General features: G+C 45.0%; 1 protein-coding gene across 1 annotated transcript in view; it reads right to left on the minus strand.

The window, feature by feature from the left end:
* The window catches only part of RPH3AL (rabphilin 3A like (without C2 domains)), a 44,402-nt gene extending 33,487 nt beyond the window's left edge, over positions 1-10,915 (minus strand). Inside the window, exons 1-2 of the mRNA XM_020809053.3 lie at positions 6,754-10,915; positions 5,698-5,767 (exon numbers count right to left, since the gene is read on the minus strand). The gene's annotated coding sequence lies outside the window, so the exon portion shown is untranslated. The remainder of the gene's footprint in view (positions 1-5,697; positions 5,768-6,753) is intronic.
* Positions 10,916-12,926: the final 2,011 nt, after the last annotated feature.

Consider the following 12,926-nt stretch of genomic DNA (forward strand, 5'->3'; position numbering starts at 1 on the left):
TTGTTTCAATTGATATTTTTATATTGTTGCAAACAAATAACTAGAACACTTCTCAGAGACAAAAACACACAACTGTCCTTGGACTTGAAATCTACACCCTTTATTAAAAAAAGAGAACAATTAATTTGTATTTCTGTAGTTGCAAAAAACACCCCTTCTCACATTCACAGACTCAACTTTGATACAAAGCGCAAGAAAAACATGTTGATGGATTTGTTAATAAGTCGGGATTGGGCAAAGCTGTCAGTGCCCCATCATCGCACAACAACACTGTAAGGCAGGTCAGACAGAGCAATGCCGACTTGCCCTTAGAAAATTCGAGCAGCTTGGTGGTCATGCAGGTATTTGGCTCATAGCTTGCCTCCCATTCTGACCTGCTAGCCTGACTAGGCCAATCTATGCCCTGGCAGCCACAAGACTGGACTACTGTAACACGTACTCTGTGGGGCTCCCCTTGAAGCTAGTTTAGAAGCTGTCACGTAGCAGCTAAATTATAATCTGGGGTGTCTCACCACAAACACCTTGCAGCAGTGGCAAAGATCCACATAAGCTTCCAAGCTGCTATCAAGTAAGATTTAGGTACCAGTATCAGACATTTGTGGGTGGCTGGGGGAATCAACTACCCAACGGTTACATCACCCAAAGGAGGGGGGGAAGCCAGGAAACTTAAAAGAAGACTAACAAACAGATGTCAAGAAGGAACAAGGAAAAGGCTGTGCGGGCCCCAAAGATTACACAAATGTAAGAGTGGCTGATACTTTTTAAAATCAAACTAATCTCAAACTTTCGTGGAAAAAAAAACACCTCCACTTCTTCAGGCTAAGCACAACCCCTTCATGGAGAGTGCAGAAAAATTGTACACAAGAGTCCAAGAACTGATGGCCCGTGTCTATGAGAGTTGACCACTATGACCACCCAGGCCCTCCAAGGAATTTTGATGGGAAGGTTATTGTGAAGCCCCAACCCAACAGCAAGTGAGGTTGGTGCCCCCGAGAGAGCGCAGCGGCCGGAAAAATAAACCCTCCCTATGTTCAATATTTGACTTTGTTGGGAGCAACACTTACAGGGAGAGAGACACAGAGGGACATTTGCACAAGGCGGCCGGCTCTTCTCTGTAAAGACAAACAAACAAAAAAGGAAGCACGAAGCATCCATCGTCCTTGGCATGTTTAAAAAGCAGGTTGCTCTCTTTCTCTGAAAACCAGAGAGGAGGGGTGGGGGGGAAAAACACACACACACTACAAAGAATTCTTACAAGCACCAGTTTCTCCAGAGCCGTGACACTGTGATTGCCGAGCCTGCCCTTGCTGTCTGTTTCTGACGGCTTCAGTTTTCCCACCGGAGCCGTAGTTGTAAAACAACAAGCTGGCCCTTGGCTCTTTCTCAGCAGAGGGAAGCCCGGGTCAGAAAACGCGCAGGCTTATCTCGCGGCCAGCCGCATTCCCAATAGGATGAAGGAGTGTGCAGATAAACAACATCACCATCCACAGTAAGACTTCCACGCCAATTTTTCACTTGGAAGTATTTCTTACAAGGTGTGCCACACAATTCCCAGCTGGCCGTTAAGAGGAGCCAGCTAAGGGATGGGTTTCCTTTAGCTGGCTCAATTCTGAACCTCAGCTTGTGACGCCCTGCAGTCACAAGCTGAGGTTCAGAATTGGGCACCGAGGTTTTCATTTTCTATTGAGGGGGAAAATGTGCTCACCCTGGGCTAGTGACTACGGATCAATGGAAGGGCATGCTGGTTATCACCATATTCCCATTGGTAGACCCACATCTGATATTTAAGACTTATGGAAAACCTGTCTGCTCAAGGTCTGGCATCTGTGAGAAATTGGTGACAGCACAGCTTAACAAAACCTGGCACCCCTTTATAGAATCTGTGGACTCAAATGACGAGGTTGCTTCTCCTCTGGCGCCCCATACTGACCTATGGAGAGACTTACGGAATTGATTACAATGAATTAACCTGCTCTGCAATCCCCCTTTGATCCCACGGGTTTGTCATTGAATGTTGTGCGTGCCTTTTGATAACAGCAGTAGACAAACAAGGCACTAAGGTTCTCCACCTTGCTGCTTGCAAAAGCTCCCATCGTGTAGCCTAGAATGTGGGAAGTTTCCTGCCCTTCAGGGAAGGGGAAGGTGAGAATGCTGGCCGGCGTCCATTGCCCGGCTTGACCCTCAACAGCGCACGCCAAACCGGGGCAGATGACATCACTGCGTTTCTTTAACCTGTTGAACTTGGCACCGCTTCGGTGCAGCTTTAGCTCTCAAAAAGCTTCCTTCATGTGACCCAAATATTTGCGGAGCAGAGGCTTTCTGACTGCTCGGTCATTCCGATTTCATTTCCCCAGTTTGGGTGGGGTGGAGTGGGGAGAAGCAAAGAGACAGGATGGAGCTCAATCCAGGTGGCTTATAGAGGCAAGAGAATGGGGCCGTTCAAGCCAGTTCATTCAAGCTCACCTAAATGGCCACAATCCTCCAGGCCTGAGAAGCCATGTGCTTCTGAAGTCCCCCCCCCCCTCTGCTTATCCAAGATTTGTGCTCCTCCGCACAGGCCTGAAGGGACACTCGTTGACATCCCTCTCAAATATTCTGGGGTCACGTCATGAATAGCCCGGGCTCCATCAACCTAGAAAGAACGATCAGGACAGCCCCGGATTAGTGGTTCTTAACCTTGGGTCGCCCTGGTGGTTCTTGGACTGCAATTCCCAGAAGCCTTCGCCACCAGCTGTGTGGGCTGGGGTTTCTGGGAGTGGCAGCGCAAGAACATTGGGGGTGACCCACGGTGGGGAGCCCCTGCCCTAGAGAATTCAGCACTTCTGCCCAGAAGGATCATCAAAAACATACAAATGGCCCACCCAAGCCTTCTAAGTGTTGGGCTATCGCAGTTTACCTAATCTATCTGTGCAAAACCATCCTCGCAAACAGAAAACCTCTCACAGACACCGCTCTCAAAAAAAATATACCATTGTTACCATCTCACAGACAAGGGAAAAAAAACATTGTTTGGTTTCTCATTCTTGCTATGGGAAGAATTAGGATTTCATATTAGTAAATTCAATAGCGGTAGAGACAATACAGCTTGAGTCTATACACATCTACTCAGAAACAGGGCCCTGTGAAAAGTTATGCAGGATACTAAGTGGAACAGCCCAGAGAGCCCCGATCCACGCACTTCCATTACCTTGAGCAGCAAATCACAAACAGGCAGAGGACAATGGTTTCCCCTGTTACAGAGATACTTGGAAAGGCGGGACACCCCAGGCATCCTTCATAATTCAAATTAATCTTTCACAGCACGACCCTGTCGCAGCCTGGGGACTATTACTTGATTCAATTAATCCTCACAGCTTTAATTTTTCACCACATCAGCAGCGCTTCATTTGACAGTAGATTGTTCTATTAATGGGAAGTAAGAAGAAACTATCAAGATACCCTTCACTTCTATCGGCGGGTGGTAGACAAGTGTTATTTTTCAAAAACCTGAAAACTGGCATCGCACTCGGGGCTCCTTGGAAGAAGTCATCTAATAAACCCAGGGTTGCAGAAACACACTATTAAAACAAAATTAAAAGCCCAAATGATTGAACTAAGCAAAAACAAAGCCTCCAGAGGCCCCCACTCATGGTCCCAGTCAAAGCATTTTTAAATGAGCTCTGTCTCTTTGGACCAGAGGGAGGAGGGCTCCATGACAAGCAGGTTCCGGGCCTGGTTTTACCGCCATCCAGCCGGCTGGCTTTCGGCTACTATAGCCGGCCAAGCCTGATTAGGTGGAGGAAACCGTGGCAACCTGGACAAACAGCCCCTTCGTTGCTATGACGAGGCGGCAGCAAAGGACGAGAAGCAAAGATAAGAGGGTGACACTGAGTTCTGCATCCCTGGAAACAGAAGGGCACGGAGAAAGCGAAGGTGTCCCGTTAAAGAGGCCTCTGCCGAACGGCAAGCCCCTCCAATGGTGGCGTTGCTAAGCCAGAGTTAAAGGGATACCAAGCTGTCGGAAAACGGTGAATAATCGAGGACTAAAGTACAAACAGCTCAACGGAGGGAGGGAGGTTTGGCACAGCTGTTTCCTCCCTTGATGCTGAGGCTGGAAGAGGTGTGTGGGCGCTTATTTCTACATTGCACACAAACAAAACGTACTCCTTTGTCTATGCCGAGACTTCCAGAGTGCTCACCCCAGCGAGACAGATTCACCCACTCCACAATACCTGACATAACTCCATCCCATCAAACTAGGAAAGGACAGAGTGCATCTGAATATGAACTGAATGCCAGGCCCTCATCATGAATGACAACGGCACAAGATCATTTGCAGTAAACAAGACAAGACTCTTGTTCAGGTAGACATTGGGGTGCTTCTCTTTTTTAATGAAATATCCCAGAATCTCCTAATTGGCATGGTTGTGCTGGATGGGGATCCTGTGAGATTTGTAGCCCCCAAAAAAACAAATGCTATTTTTCTCCCGAGCAATATATTTTTAATTTAGTGAGCCTGAACTTGGCATTTTCTGATTTATCGCACAGTTAGGTGTCTCTGGGTGCTGAAATATGCAAATGACAGCTGGCACATATGCAGAAGAAAAATCCTCCCATTTGAATTTGGAGGGTGGGTCAATTCCTGGAGTGCTCCGTAAAGGGAGAAGCATGATGGGGATGGGAATAATCTCTGGAATGTAAATAAGGGCACCGCTAAATGCTAAACCATGTATAGCAAAGGAGATAATAGTGTTGCGGGAAGGGGCAACACTCTAAGGGCATATTTCTAAATAGATCTTTGGGGTCTAAATTTGTTAGACAATGTGAATAAAAAGACTGAAAGGGACAGAGAGTATGGCTGAATGGTGCAAACCCTGAACAAGGGCACATTCTTGCCAGCAGGTGAGGAGACAATTATAGTTGATACAGTAAACCATAAATATTAGTGAACTAAAATCTTTCTATAGCCCATAGTATTATCTACAACCACTGTGACTGTGTCTCTAATCAAAAGAAATGAAGAGGCTGGAAAACTCAGGTTTTCTTTCTCTAGAGGGCCTGTAGGCAGCTCTGTGCGATCCTTCCTTCTACACTGCGTACAGGACCTTCTCAAACTCCTCAAACATTTCTTAGACAGAGAAATAACTTCTAAAAGCGATGGGCACAAACTGTCAGTTCGATGATTCATGCAGGTTCGTTTAGCGGCCGCCTGCTGGAAGAGGCGGGGCTGGTAAGCGCCAAACACCTTTTCAGCCTCTAAACGAACCAGCACGAATCGCCAAAAACCAGCGGTGTGTGCCCATCTCTAGCTTCTAATCCTCGCTCAAACATAGCACTCACTGGATGAGGTTGGGCCAATGACATGTTTAATCAATTATGTTTAACTTTAATCTAGTCTTGTGATGCTAAATGGGAAGAACAGACTGTGTCTTCTAGCTTGAGGACTGTGGGAGATCTTGAGGAAAAATAAACAAGAAAGTTTTATTTATTTTATTGGACTTCTACCCCGCCCATCTAGACCAACGGTCTACTCTGGGCGGCATTACACATTTAAAAACAGTTAAACCAATAAATATATACTATAAATCCAAGATGGCAAAATGTGAATACAGTTCATTACAGGGTTGGTTGGTTTTGTTAAGTATTCATATTCCTTCACAACAGACTTTTTAAACTGGCACATTTGAGTTGGTATTGCTCGTTACATTTATATCTTACCTTTCTTCCAACGAGCTCACGGTACCATCCTCGGGCTTCCCGTTCTCTCCATTTTATCTTCAAAACAACCCTGTGAAGTAGGTGAGACCAAAGGAAGTGAGTGGCCCAAAATCATTCAATTAAAATTCCCCGGCCCTCTTGCAGCCCAGTCCAACACTTCAAACATGGCAGCTCAAGGAATGATCATTTATCTCCTTTCTTGGACGCTTTCCTTCAACACTTTAAAAAGGCATGGCTATTACAGGACTGGTCCATTGACCCAGGTGTCTGGCAGTAACAGTCTACGGTTTGTACCTGCTCATGCACTGCACCCTCCTTTCCATTACACCTGATTTCGAATTGTGACAATTTTATATTCCCACAATGTTCTAGATGTCACTGCACTCTGGGGCACTAGAGGAAAATAAAAACAGCAACCAGTGCTGTTTCAGAAGATGGATAGGGAAGAACCACAGGTTAGTTTGCAGGAGAAAACCTTTCAAATCTGGGAGGTTGGCTTGGACTAAAGCAAGGATAACACCTAAGCCTTTGTATATCCCTTCAGGGAAAAACAAAACAAACAGAGATTTCTCAGAGTCAGCTGAAGTTTACAGAATACCACTGAACCCGGAGTAGTCAGGAGCAACCCACGATGCCTTTCTCTCTCTAAAAAGCAGGATTCGGATCCACATTCCCGCCAAAATACAAACCTGAACTCACTTGACTCTGAACTAGTTCTAGTGAACTAGCTTCAAAGAGCACTTGTCTGGCACAGTCATGCAACACACAATTTTTCCCTCTCCAAACGGGGAGTAAGGCAACAGGTCTGTAAAGAACGTCTCTCTCTCTCTCTCTCTCTCTCTCTTTGTAAATAACTTCCAGATTTTAAGAATCTGCAAGTATGCTGAAGGATATTTTTAAAAGATAAACAAACCAAACCAAAACCAAAACTGAGAACTGCTTCAAAGGCACATTTGCAACAACAAGTGTAAAAAGAACTGGCACCCACCAAAGTTTAGAAGAACAGAACTGGTTTTCCAAAACACAGATCCATGCAGCGTAAGAAACAAAACTCACCGTGTTTAGTATGAGCAAGGAGGAGCGGAAACTCCTGCCTGGAAGAGAAGTGGGGCTGGCTTACCCCTAGGTGTGCTCCAGACAACGGGTATTACTCAGACATTAAATAAATAAGGTGCCAGCAACCAGCGGACTGTACAGCTGTACGGAAGAGGGAAAGCCCGGGCTGGATTCTCAAGGCACACTGCAGCGGGATTTCTCCAGAGGAGAAGTCACCGGCAGACAGGAAGAAGGGGTATTAGTTAACCCACGCACCGATCTCTAAATGTCAGGGGGCAGACCAGGATGTGGGTGGACAATGCGGGTGGAGAGATGATATAAGGGCAGAGGAACAAAGAGAAAAAACAAAAACCTAGAGTGGGAGAGGCAGAAGGGAACCAGAGATGTGGGAGGAAGGAAGCCAGTCAAGGCAGTAAAAGAGGCGTTGACCAGCCTGCCTTCCAGCAGTTTCTTCCTGCTTCTTTTTTACAAGTGTGTGGGGCTAAAGAGTTCACACAGTTGTGGGTGATTTCCACACAAGGCAGGACAGCTTGAACACCTCCCACCCACCCACCCACCCACCTTTTTCCTTTTTTTTTTTCTTTTTCGCAAAGCGGAGGGAGACCAAACAGATTTGCATCAATAAAAGGAAGCAAAAGTGGGGAACCTGTATCAGATTTGTATCTGGCCCACCACCCGAAGCAGAGTGGGATCAACATTTAGGAACACCTGCTTCTCAGTAATGAAAAATCGCAGGCAACCCATGGAAATCCTCCCTCATCATAGAGCTGCTGGATCAGGAAGATGGAAACACTGAGGTGGAAGAGGAAGAAAAGTACTGCAATCTGGCTAGTTTTCCTTCTGTGGTACTCAGAAGGGATTTTCCTGTTCATCCTCCTAGTTCCGATCTGTGACGGCATCGCTCGCACAAGACTGCAGAGGTGACAGGGCATGTAATATGCCTCAGCTACACACATTTGAGGTGTTCTCAGCTGGCCCTTCTTTCAGGAGGCACCCTGGGGATTCAGACTCCTGGCCCCTGGCTCTATAATTCAGCACTCCAACTCACTGAACCCATTTCTACAGATTTTAAACCCATCTGGCCAAAAAGATGGGGCATCTCAGACAGAGAGAAAGGTCTTTGCCATCACTTGATAATTTTATCTTTTGAACTAGACTTACAGAATATTGACATTTGACCATCTACATTCAAGAAGATTGGCATGCGGCCATCTACATTTATTTATTCATTTATTTCATTTTTATACTGCCAAAGGCCAGATGGATGGTATCAAAACTAGCTAACTAACTAAACAAACAGTTGCTTCCCCCCCTTATCTACAATGAGTCTCCTACCCCCAGGTATTAAGAGCATTTTAGGTGGGAAAACTTTCAGATGTTTAAGGTGGCCTTGGAGTACCAATTTCCATCATCCTTACTGACTCACAAAATAATGGAGTTGGAAGGGGAGTCCAACCCCCTGGCTCAATACAAGAACCCAATTCAGAGCAGATCTGACAGAAGTTGGTCCCATATTCTCTTGAAGGCCTCCAGCGGTGAAGCGCTAAAGGTTGATGGCAGCTGGAACACAGGATCCTCTAGAAGGTCACCAGGTGTCAATTGTTGTAAAACAAGGATTGAACTGTAGATTGTCTCACATAGATTTTCAATATGTAAAGAAACGCGGCTTCATCTCTGGGCATCTGCCCTTCTCTTTCCCAAACAACAGCCCACAAGGCGTGGGCTGGGTGAACCAACATGACAGGAAGGCTGAGGAAAGAGAGGCCATTTCCTCCCCCAGACTTCAAGCAACCAGATGCAAACACCAATCTTCAGCTGCACAAAGACAAAACAAAACCCACAGCAGAGAGGTGACAGCAGCGTTAATTCACTTTTCTTAAGACGGTGGATTAAATTTCCAGTCCATTGCGGCTCTACCACCCACGTCCAGGATTTCATTTTCTACAAAGTATTATTTTGTTTTATTTATTTCTTTTAAATTCCCCCTGAACACCAAGAGGGGGAGAGCGGTAATTTCGTCAAGGAATAAACCCTCCCCTCATTACAGGTGCTGGGCCTGTTGCAATGCCCCCCCACTGCTGGTTGCCATGGCAGCCATCATCTCCAAAACATTTTCCCTACCTAACAGGGTGCCACCAGCAGAATTACAGAAGGAGATGTTTTCGGGAGCATCTCACAACAGTGTCTTCCTTTCCAGACAGAGCCCTCAGAGCAACAGGCAAAATAAAAATAAAATAAAAAACTACTCTTTTTTTTGGCACAGATGGCTTTTAATTGAGTCTACTGAAAAGAGGGTAAGAGCTGTGGGGGATGTTTCTTCTCCTCATGATATTACATTTCTGACAAATGTTTTCACTTACCTTGAAGGCATGGGAGAGAATGGACCTTTCTCATTTTGACTAAGAACCTAATTTGTATAAAGGAGCTTTTTTTGGGGGGGGGGGGTAATCTGCAGAGATCCTGTTTTCTCACAGAGAGCTTGCCTGCATAACTAAGAGACACCAGGAGTGGGCAGCTGTGGATGTTTCTGGCCTGTAACTTTCACACACCACTGTAGCTTGCATAGCTAAAGATGGGCAATGATGGGGAGTGTGGCTCAATAATATCTGGCCACAGTGACACAGTTTTTTTTTTTTTATTCTAAGACTGCCACCAAGAAATAAAGCTACTCCACTCGGGAGCAAGATGGAGTCAGCATTAGAGGTGGCAAATGATACCTTCCCCCCCCCCCATTCTGTGGACTACAACTGCCAAAATGCTGAGTGATGGCTGGGGGATTATGGGAGTTGTCAATCAAAACTTAATTCTCCTAAGGCCTGCCAAACATTCCCCCAGAAAATAGTTAACACTAGTTCTTAGGCAAAAGATGCTAATGGGTCAGGAAGATGGGTACGCTGGAATCCTTCCCCACACCAATCTATCTAATCTCGTTTTATTTCATCTTATCTTAGAACGGCAGAACTGGAAAGGACTTTATGGTTCATCAAGCCCAGCCGCTCTCAAAGTGGCCCTGTGGGGACTCAAATCCCCAGCCTCTGGCTCTGCAACCAGGTATATACTTAAATCCCTGAGCTATCCAGCAGTTCTAGTGGTGAATTCAGTCACTCCAGTCTCCCCATCCCTCTCTTGCAATTCAAACGCCACCTCAATGAGAACTAGCCTCAGTCTCAGAACAGGGCAGCCCAGCATTGTGCCACTGCTTATCCTGGCAGCCATTTTTAGTTTCGCATTCAGCCCAGCCAAAGGCATTTTTCTGCTGCCTGAGAGAATGAAATACTTCCTAATCCCTACTGCTTTCCAGCAGAGAACATTAATTTTGAAAAGTAAGCAGCTACAATTTATCCAGGCAAACCCAATACAAAATAACAAAAAAAATGTAGCAGCACTTAAAAGTTACAATTTATCACTCTACTTCCCTGGTATCGCTCATTATAATGTTTAAATAACTCAGAATTTTTGTGGGGGAATTAGTAATTACTTTTAAGTTACTACAAAACAGTCTGACTGTTAGAAACCACAGGCTTTTAGTACATCACACAGAATTTCTCGCATCAACCTGGGCCGTGGAATATTCCTCCTCCACCATTTTGGAACACCATCCTGCTCTCCCATCACTATAAAAGGAACTACAGTTGTTAACTGCCAGGCTGCAAAAATAAAGAAGTTCTTCCTTGGAGAATTAGAGCAATAATATAATTTACATGTTGGGGGGGGGAATCAATTCTATTTGGCTTTGTTATCTTTAATATTACTTCCAAGCTTCACTTGCCAAGAAGGGCTCCTCACCCCCCCCACCCTTTCCAGCCACCAGAGCTCCCAAGGAGATTTACAACAGACGAAAATAAACCAGGACCGGTTTTGTAAAAAGCCAATTTTTAAAACGCTGAAAAACGTCTTTAAAACATATTTTCCAAAGCCTCTTCCACTTCCCTCGGGAGGCTCCCTCATGGCATAGAGACCACTCAGGTCTCCTCTCGGGCATTTCTTATGACCCACCCCTTAGGATCTGCCCTCTGAAGCGCCTTACCCAAAGATGGGGTTTCCCACCAACAGCGTTGGTGCAGGAAGTTTAAAACAAGGACTCTAAACCCAAAGAGTGTTTATTTACGATCCGGAGACCTTCCAGATTAAAAAAATATATATAATCCACAAGCCTGCAGACAATAAATGAACAATAACATCTGGCTTGTTTTGTTTTGTCTGTCTCTGTACCTTTTACCTGCCAAGCCCACGCGGCATCCTACGGGTTGCTTTGCTAAAACAAACAAACAAACGCGGGGCTAGGAGGCTGCATCCCATATTACTCTCCAGAGAGGGGGGGGAAAAAAAACCAAACTCACCGCTTTTTGTTGCTTACGAACTTCCCCTGGATTTCCCTTCCACGCGTCTCCACTGCCCTCTAGCGGGCAGGGTGAACATTACAGACCTCTCCTCGTTACGCACTCGCGCAAGGGGCTGAGCAATCCGGTGGGGCGCGCAGCGAATTCCAGCGCCCCCCCCCCAAAATCCCTGGGTTTATTGGCGCAGGTTTGCGCGCGTGCGTTGGTAGCCCATCGCTCTCTCCCCCCTCCCCATTTTGCAAACCCTGGTTTTGCTAGGCGGGTCGGGCCAAACGAGGCCAATTTGCTGAGGACACGTTTATGAAAAAGTTATTTCTAGAGGGGCGGTGCGCCCGCTCCTACTTTTTAGGAAATCTTGGAAAAATACATGCCTACCTCTTATTCCAAATCCATCTTAGTCCTGGAGATCTCCTGGCTTTCCTCTTCTGGGCAGATTTTTATGACCTGCTCCCAAACTGCTTTTTAATTGTAGAATTTCAGTCCTTACTCCTGGAATGTTATTGGAGGTCGCTAGTTAGAGATAAGAATTAGTTACTTGTCATTAATTCCCCCAATCACTAAAGTGCAGCTCCAATACCTCCTTTTAAGGTGATTACACATCATTAATATAATTAATTTACTGTAATGAATGTAATTAATCATACAAGTCATATGATTAATTTACTGAAATCAAGTTACTGTAATCCATATTACGTGATAAATGTAATGCAGGGGAACGTAACCCCCTGCAGTATCTCTGTGACCCCTTAGTTGTGGGGTGGGCTCAGAAGGGTGAGCGAACGGCTCCCCTGCTGTTTCATGAGGAACAAGTTTGTTTCTAAATTATTTATTTATTTAAAATATTTCTATCCCAACTTTTTCCCCAAAAGAACCCAAGTCATAATTTTATTCTTAAGAAACTGAAAAGTAAGTCACTCCTTTCAAATGATACAAGAAGAGTAAACTTTTTTGGAGGCTTCGGGACAATGTCCCTAAATTCTTTTTCAAAAATCACTTTCCAAATTCTGATATTTCTGGGGGAGGGGGAAAGTTAGCTGAGAAGCAGCAAATGGGCTTTCCGGCTACTTCGCCTTTCATACTGGCTATAAGACCATCCCATGTTATTTTGCTACCTGAGGTAAGGTGGAGCCTTTTCCTTTGCATGTGGAGAAGCTAAGAGGATAAGAATTCTTAATCTCACGTGAACACAAACATAAATAAAAATAAATAAAAGTACTTTGAAAATAGATTTTGCTTTGAAAAGAAATTTATTTTCAAAGTAAATAAATTTCATACATTTATTTATTTTCAAAGTAGTTTTCCCAACAAATATTCATTTATTTATTACATCTACAACCCCCCTTTTTTTGCAACGAGTTCGAGCTAGCCTACTTGCTTCTCCCCTGACCCCCATTTATCCTCATAAGATCCCTGTGAGGTAGGACAGGCCAAAAAGAGTGTTACTGACCCAAGGCCACCTAGTGAGTTTTGTAGCCAAGTGGGAGCTTCAACAACTATCTTAGGTTGCGTGGAATACACAGCTCTTGTTTGCTGAAAGAGGGAAAAGAAATTATTGGTTGGAGGAAATGGTTGGAGAAATGTGTCACCTTGCCTAAAATTTGGGCCGGCCTTCCACAGATATTGTCCAGCCCCTGATATTTCCAACTGTTCCATTAAAGTTCAACTCAGGAGGAAAACTGCAATTACTCTTTTGAGCAAAACGATAGAATAATTGCACTCATTTGCCATTTTTCACGCTAATGGGATGACTTGTCTTAAAAAGCCACCAGGCGAGGATGTGTTCCTTGAAACAAAGTGAGGGTTGTTCTTATTAAACATTTTTCAAAGGCTCCA

Source organism: Pogona vitticeps, chromosome 7 (assembly GCF_051106095.1).
Source record: "Pogona vitticeps strain Pit_001003342236 chromosome 7, PviZW2.1, whole genome shotgun sequence".
Classification (NCBI taxonomy): Eukaryota; Metazoa; Chordata; class Lepidosauria; order Squamata; family Agamidae; genus Pogona; species Pogona vitticeps.